We start from the raw sequence: 9,084 nt of genomic DNA, 5'->3' as shown, positions 1-9,084 counted from the left end.
CCTCTTATAAAAGTATTGATTAGTGCAGCTTTAAAGACACGTAATACACATAATGGTTCCACTCCTCCATCACTTTGTCATAGGCAGGTCAATCTTCCACTAAACCCATCAACCCAATGGTAGTACACCGATGTGCTTAGCAGGGCAGCAAGATACTCATTAAAAACATACAGTGAGATATCTATGATCCATGTTACCCCCACAGACTCACTCTCACTGTAACCAAATGCTCGGAGCGACCTCAGCCTGCTTTGGGACTGTTAAGTAGTTCTTTCATGGATTCACATTCTCATCACTTCGTAGCATATCCGACATATTAACATCCCCTAACAGTTGGGTGAAAGGGCCCCAAACCCTATCAAAGGGTTTACTTTTTCTTTTCAGAATATAAATTATCTTCTCCATAGCACAGCAATTACTCATTTCCCAAAGCCTGGGGCCCACCTGTGGCCTCTGAATATTCTTCCATGATAAGCTCTTTCAATGCTTTGCTTGGAGTAAACACATATTCAGAAGAATTCGATTGTTCCTTGGTATGACTCTGGTGACAGGATATAGCCTCCAAGTACACATTTTAGGATCAAGGAAAATCTTTAAATTGACCATTTTGTGTATTATTCTTGAAGGCCAATTTTAAAGTTATTGTCGTTTTACCCTTTTTTGAGTGTGTCACACTTTCTCTGCAGCTGAGCGGCTATATCTTTTCCCCTTGAACTGTCAACGGGTCCCACTTACTGTCCCACACCTCCATGTGAACCTTTCACCCCTGTCGTTGAACTCATCACTCCTGGATCAACCTCTGTTCTGCTGAATCCCCGGCAGAGAGGAATCAGCCCAGCTATGATTAAATGATCTTATCTTCTCCTCTGCAGTTCCCCTTCGCAAGCCAGTGACAGGCCGTTAAAAGGGGTTGTTTCAGTCTTTGAAGTAGACCGGGGCATTGCCCTCTTGTTTTAAGCACCTTTACCCACTTTTCCTGCTCGCCTCTTCATCATTTGAACCAGCAGAAATAAAGTCCTCTGGTACAAGATGTAACAGGCATATATGATTAAGGACGGAGTGGTAAGCATACATAAGATACCCAGCAGTATAAATGCGATGATCACTTTCCTGCTCCAGTGGAAAAACACCATTTCTTTTCAGAGCACTTTAAAATGACAGCGTTTTGTTATTTATTATTCCTTTTTTGCCGTTGATGTACGAAAGCCTCTGATTGTCGAGAACACATTTTCGGCATGAATACCAGTGAATGATTGCCAACAGTGTTGACACAGAAGAAAAGCAAGCAATTTAATTTGACCCTCATTTTCACGCTCTTTGTTTTGGGTGTAACATTTTTCCTTCCGAGCCGGGAACACACTGTCATTAAATTGCTTTGGAAGCAATCCATCAAAAGTGTTTTTCATGCCTCAGTAGAAGGCCGTTATTTTAACCAAAGGATTCTTTTTAATGGAATTTCTGAGGGGTGTCTTTTGATTAGCGATACGTACTCATCGTCATTGTGAATTAAATGCTTGTTTTTCTCTAGAGTACTCAAATCCCGTGGTGTATCTCGCTATCAGTCAATCTATCAAACGCATCATCCTTGTTGTAACCCCACTTTGCTTGCGCCTATAGAGACAGTTCAGACCTGGTATTGGTATGCATCTTGGGTAATCAGATCCCAAGTGGACAGCTCTAAGTACTTCAGTTCCCACCATAGACTGTATATAAGAAGTGGAAGTCGTCACCACGACGTCAGCCATTGGTTTGTGGCTTGATTCTGACATTTTGACTGCCGACATCTTGGTTTTTGGCAAACATAACTTCTTTAAGAGGGTGAAGACATTTTTAGGTGACCTTAGGTTACAATGAACTTTCATGAAGTGAAAAAAACACTGTTAAAGGGTTGAGGTTATAAGACAAAAACACGGACAACTCCCAGACTGGAAAACGCTGTGGTAGCAACCTGTCAATCACAAGGTAGCCCCGCCCTAAAGCATACCCCCCTTTATCATCTATTTTACTCTAAATGGGACTGTAATTTATTAAATGTACATCATACTGTATTGAAGAATTTAAACTATTGGGACCATAAAGTCATATTTACTGAGGTAATACATAAAGTGAGAAGAAGGGTCATTTTCCCATAGACTTCTATACAATCTGACTTCTTTTTGCAACCAGAGGAGTCGCTCCCTGGTGGCCATTAAACATAATGCAGGTTTAAGGCAGTTCTGCATTGACTTCCCTTTTTAGACCCGAAGGCTGCCGCCTGGTTCACACCTGGCATCAGAACGCGTTTCCACAAGCGTCTTGAATGACCACTTGTGCTATATTTGTAAAGACCAATTGCGTGGTTGTTTTCTAACTGGCAAAAGGCAACAGTACATACCCGTGCCTAGTTTATGGGAAATTAGAAGAAGAAGTCAAAACAATACAGACAGGATCTATTCCTTGGCGTGTTCTAGGGCAAACCAAATTGCCCAATATGTTCTTGGCATTTGTAATACATCTCTATGGGCTCATTCAGATGTTGTTGACAAAGCCAGCAAGCGCGATTTGAGAACCAACTGGAGACAGACGCATTAGCGTTTACACTACAAAACATACGTGGTCAAATGCGTCCCAGACCACGTCAGCAAGTGGCTTGAGTGATTGGATCACTCAAACGTCTTGGCGGTCATTTACACTTGTATTTAACGCTGTTCACTTGTGATCCGATCGCCCAAGACTTGGACGTCTTTTAAGTGGAATAGTGAGACATTTTGGGAAATGTGCTTATTTGCCTTTTTGACAAAAGTTAGATGAGAAGTTTAATACCGCTCTCTCTTGTTGGTGACCTCACATATTTAACTGATTGCAGTAGTTGGATTACTGTTCTGTAATCAGTCGACATGTTTGACACCTTTAGAATTTTAAATAAACTGCTTGTTTTTTACAAGAACTATTCAAACCCAAAGTCTACATGTATGTAATCCATCATCCATCTGGAATGCAATACTTTACATCAAATACGTCTCCATCTTCCCTGTTAAGAAGAAACTTTGAGGGGAAAACAAACACAATCCTTGGCATGGGACTGAAGGGGTTAAAGTCTGTTGCATTTTCCATCCTTTTGCAATAATCATATCGAGGTTTGGCATCAGAAAACTGATAATGCATGGGAATAATGCACATCAACTTCTGTGTAGGATGTGCGGGGGAGTGAGAGTGGCAGTCAAAAATCACACTGAATGACAGTGAAAAGACAAAGGAGTGTGATTGTCAATGTCACATTTCCACTGGCATATGAAATATTATATTTCGCAACGCAGCTCTAAAAGTTATGACAGGTTGTCCTAGTCCAAAAAACCTCGACAAAAATATATTCACTCAAACAATTATAACATCCGAATCATTTCAGCTACTGGGTGACATTTGAGTATCTTAAGAAAAGTACAAAGAAGAGTCAAGGCGGAACAGTTAGAGTGGTGGTCACCATGGGAGCCACAAGTTTAATTTGTTTGAGTCCTACTTTTCAGTCTCATCTTTAGCCCTTCCTGCTGTGATGGAAGAAGAAAAAACGATTGCTATCTCCAGCACAGCCTTTTAAGTAACCCAACAATGTTCAGAATGACAGCATGTGATTAGAAGCAGGGACAGATGCAGCCACCAAACCTCCTCTCATTTCTGTCACATCTGAGGTCCGTCTTCCTCTCCGTCTTTCAAATCCGCCGAGGAGGTTACGTGCCCGGCAGTCGGTCGCCTCGCATTCAAATGAGACCACACTAGGCAGGGATTTATAATGACTCAGCACTCTCACCTTTTCTGAGGTTTTGAAAAAAATGTCATTTTTGTGTAGCAAACTGTGGCACAAGCACTGGAGAGGTAATTGCGCAGGAGGTGAAGTGTTTTATAAGTGTTGGACCTTCAGAGTTTGGGGGCTTTTAAGGCGGTCGCATGATGAGAGCAAAGCCGGGCGATGTAGGGAATGTTTTGTAACGGACCAATTACTTTACCTTGCAGCTACTTACGGTCCGACACACTGATGATAGGCCTATGGTCTGGTTCAGGAGAAAAACCTGGGCCTGGGGCCCCCTACTAAAAGTGCCCTAACCAGCTATAGAGTTATTATAATGTTGAGATATGAAAAGTATTGAATTATGTTTCTATTCTGACTCATTGCATGCCAAAATAACATAAGGCCCCCATAGCACTTAGAGATTTGATTTACAAAATATAACAATTAAAATATGATGCATCATTGTGGTGGCCTGTTCTTTGTTCTTCTTCTATACTGGGCCATGTTACGAGGCTCCGTTACTCGAACTCTGCAGACGCTGATTCCATTGCTTCCAACAAACAACAAACATATAATAAGTCTAACGTGAGGTCAATCATTGTTCATTAAACTATCCAGCACCATATAGAATTGGAAGATTTAATTTAAGTATATTGTCGTGATAATACCTCTTTCACTATTTACATAAACAAAACATTTGAATGCGGTATTAATATAGTTTTACTATCAATAGTTAATATTTTACTGCCATCACCAACATTCCCATTTGTAGAAAAGGTTAAAAGTACAGCAAGACACCATTTGGCTATAGGTCCCCTCAAATCGGTAAATCAGCCCATGAAAAACACTCCCGGTCGGAGGTCATTTCCAAAAATGTGAATTTGTCTCTTGCTTTGACATAACCACACGGATTTGAAATAAAGCATGTATTTAATTAGTGGGGGTACTTTGCTGGTGATACCGGCATTAGCGTTGTAAGTTAGTATCAAGTCTCACATGGGGGAGTCTCACTTGCAAAGTGAACTGCAGTCAATAAGCCGCGGTCCCCCCGCTGCAGACGACATGCTGCTCCACAGAGAGCTGTTCTTTTGTTTATTCAGGGTTTATTAATACTCAACATGTCACGTGTCTAAATTGCACAAAAGCACTCCCTTGGGTCCCCTGCAATATGACCGCCAAGTGTGAAGTAAACCTGGTGAATTGTTCTGGAGGTATGCAAAGGACACACAGAGGTTCCTTGCTTAATAATGAAATGTATTCTCCTGTCCGCTGTGCTGGATTTAGAGCTCAACTGACAGGCCGATGATGGCGCCGCTGGCATGTTTCTGTTCCAACCCATTCGAATGTGCAGCCCAGGCCTCCAAATGGCTCAGGTGGTCAGCTCTGAAATGCGTCATAGCGCTACAGAGCAGTGATGTAGCCTCAGCAGAGAGGAGTCATTGTAGATTTATCTCACTGCCTCCTCACCTTGTGCACACTGTCCCAGAGGGTTCGAGCCGTCTGTCTCCTCTCATTTTTTGGAGTTGACGTAGAAGCTGAATCTCCGGTGGAGAGGCAGAGCTTTGTTGAGGTTGGAAAGCGGTGTTAGGTAATTGAGTGTCCGTGTTTCTGTCATCGCGCCCCTGAGGTCGCAGCTCTCTCTCTCAAATCCCAGAGCACTTTAAAAATGCTTGTTGTCATTACATGCCACTCCGCTTCTAAAAGAGCACACAAAGCGTATTATACCACAGAAGAGAGGATGAAACCCTCCCAGACACAGACTGTACCGTTCTGCTGTCCTCTAAAATAAGCTGTGAGCACATAATTCAACAAATGAAAACAGTCTTGAGTTCTGAGTCCTCATTGGCTAGTAAAACATACAAATCTTGCTCACCGGGGGCTGGTGCTCATGGGGTTTACTTAGCATTCAATAACAGTGCATCGTATTTTAAGAACTCTCCAGCTGTTTCACAGGCAACTGAGCATCTACATTAACATTCAAGGCATGTATTTAAAAGGAGGCCGGCTTGGATTAGGATCCAGCAGAGGTACCTGAAACTGTAACGTATGAAAGCTTCTGCCTCTCTGTTTACGTGTCTGAGGATCAAGGGGGTTGAACACTGAATTAATCAACTGCTCGTCATGGTTTATTTTTTACTTCTTCCTTACAGGTCACAAAGTGCATCAGAATGTTGGGGTTTGTTGGAATAATGCATGCGTTAATTAACTGCAAATGGATGAGGGAAACAAAAAAAGTTGTATCATCACCAGATCAATGCTTGTCAAAGACTCACGCTGGCCTTTATGTCTTTGCCTCAGCCTGTCATTGCTGCAGAGGCTCTCAGCCGCCCACCGTCCTGGCGGGAGTCCCTTTGATTGATTTTTTCCCCCTGGGGGAGGCAGCATGGCCACTATGTGACAGCAGCAATTCACCGGTGCAGACAAAGCAATGCGAACCTTACCAGCAATAAGTAGGCCCTTGGTTTAGCTATTTTTGCCAACTGCAAAAGGACCTCAACAGAAAAACAGCTCCTAACAACCATTTATTACTTATTTGCTTCATAAGGGAGTTATTTCTGTTGCTAACCATACCAGAGTTTCAGGGAGTTTCTCTTCACTATGAAGACATTCACAGTGTGTGCTATTTCAAAAGTGACAGAAATAGCACAGATTGAGAAGCAAGATATCTGCTGACTGGTGGGACATAGCCCACCTAATCCAGCGTCAGACAGGTGTGGGACGAGTGGGTTTCAAATATTTTCGACCATCTCACAAGCCGTTCTGAAGAAGTGTCAGGCGCTAAAATGGAACGTTTCAGACAGGGGAGTACAGGTATATTCAGACAGACAGTATGAGAAAAATGATTTTTTTTTCAAAATATTAAAGCATTTAAATATGTTCTAGTTGAAAAACAAAAGACAAGTATGAACCTGAAAATGAGGATGATATGTGACCTTTAAAGGGCCATCATGCTCACTAATGAAATCATCCATCATCATGAAGGTGATTAAGGTGATTAATGATGCAGAGTCATTATGGGAAAGCAGGGTAGGCGGGAACTGGGAAACGTAACTGAACTGGTGGGTGTAACATCTTACCGAAGTCTCATCATTGCTTAGGTTACCCAGGTTGATGGGATGACCTCGGAGTGATGATGTGTCAGCGTGCTTTCTCACTCCTCCTGCAAGCCCTTTTTTTAAAAGCATTTATTAGAATGTAGCCGTGTGGTTAATACCATCAGACCGCAAGGTGGCTATACGTCTAATGACCTTTCATGAGGCGGTGCAGAGGGAATATGTGATGACCCCCCTATAGATCCTGTCACATCTGCCTGAGATAGCAGAGATGGAGGCATAAAGGGAAACCTTTAATCATATAACTGTATTTATAATTACCCATCGCTCACAGAAGGTCAGGCTCATATATGTATGTAATTTTAATTTAGTTTTTAATTTCTTTCTTTCTTCTCTGTTTGGAAAATTACAAAATGACGTTTATGACGTTTGTACGTTGTTCTCTTTTGGTCCAAGATCGATCTATGATGGTTGTAGACTCAAAGTTCAAAATAATATCTTGGCAGGAGAACTTGAAAAGGCTCAAAAGAGATTCCAGAGAAAGAAGGTAAAATTAGGAGAAAGTGGACCAAAAAGTACCACAAATGATAAACAAATGAAAACACAATCTGTAAAGGTTTTCTGAAATTGGCTCCCTGTTTTCTCCTCCCTGTAATCTACTGAACAACACTGCTGTATTTATTTTGTTCACTTAGTTTTATCGCTCTATATCCATCCCTGACCCACTCTGGGTTTATGGTTATAAATGATGCTATCAGCTGGAAATAATAATAGGTTCAAATACCCTTGACAATATTATACTGTGGGTTTTTTATTTGATCAGGATGAGGCTATCTTGTACTTGCATATTGTACTCTGGTACATGAAACAAATATTGTACGTTCACACACAAAGCATCCAAACTGGATATTTTACAACATCAATGATTTTAAACACGACGCTGCACACCGCAATGATGCACAAACACATACCTGTATTCATCCTAATGCATACACCTTAATGAACACACACACACACACACACACACACACACACACACACACACACACCCACACACACACACACACACACGTCTGATCAAACTAAAGTCCCATTACTTCATCTAATGATGCGTTGTCTCTAACTTCTCCTGCACACGCGACCTTCGCTGTGTCACTATTGATCGATGGATATCTGTATGCAAAGAAAGGCACCAGCAGACACAAACACGGTCAACAAACTACAGCACGACCACACCTCCAGCTGCCTCGCCTGTTAAACGAGTTACTTAGTGTCGATATTAATGGCTGACTCACAAATATCAGATTAAACCACTCTGCCAACTAAGTTGTCAAAATGTGACGATGTTGATCGGGTGTTTAATAAAGGATTTACAGCACACAGCAAAGAGAATGGAGATTGTGTCAACTGGTTAATGATTTTTTTAAAAAGTACAAACTTTTTTCTTATTTTCCAAACCTTAGTTTCCAAAACCCAATTTGCATATATGTCAGTCATTTAAAAGTATTTGGAATTAATACAGTTTCTCTCTTTCATTGATTGATGTCTTGTAATGTTCATGGTTGGTGTTGCACCGTGTTGGTTTGAACACCAGATGGCACATGAGGTTAAATAATCAACACTATGTTGCAGTAAATACAATGATATACAAGACTATTTCTCAGGAAGGTTTTCTCACTGTGATGCATTAAACGCCTTTGGTTTTCGACCACTTTTTGAAGTCTAACAACCTCCCCCCCCCCCCCCCAACTGTACATGCTGGAGGCAACGAACCCTTCTAGTTTGACAGTTCAGTGTGCTTTGAAGAGCTTTTCCTCATCTCTCTTCATCTGGAAACAAGCCGCTCGATTTCAGCGGATTGGCGCGCTGTCTGTTCTTTGGAGACAAATTGTCTGACAGAAAACACACCGTGGTGCCACCACAGTCATAGATGGAGCCGTCAGTCAATGTGTCAAATGTCTGCTGGGCTTCTCTGATGCATCACCTCAAATCACTTTTTACCATGTTTGCTGTTCACGTGTAAATATTGTGCAGTGCGAGCACAAACGCGCACACAAATGCACAAAAGCCCGTAAAGTCGCAGCAATGTCCAGGCCGCAAACTGAACTGTGACCACATAAGACCAAACAAAAACTTTCCTCATGGCTTGCTAAGTCAACGCAATTGGTTTAAACTTGACACAAAAAAGGTTTTCATGAGAGATTACAGAGCAGATTTAGAAAACAACATCATTTTGTGCCGTTCGCCGGTGAGATTTCAGTCATATGG

Source organism: Anarrhichthys ocellatus, unplaced genomic scaffold (assembly GCF_004355925.1).
Source record: "Anarrhichthys ocellatus isolate YVR2014 unplaced genomic scaffold, GSC_Weel_1.0 scaffold3, whole genome shotgun sequence".
NCBI lineage: Eukaryota > Metazoa > Chordata > Actinopteri > Perciformes > Anarhichadidae > Anarrhichthys > Anarrhichthys ocellatus.
The sequence above is the reverse complement of the archived record's forward strand: the minus strand, read 5'-3'. Positions refer to the sequence as shown.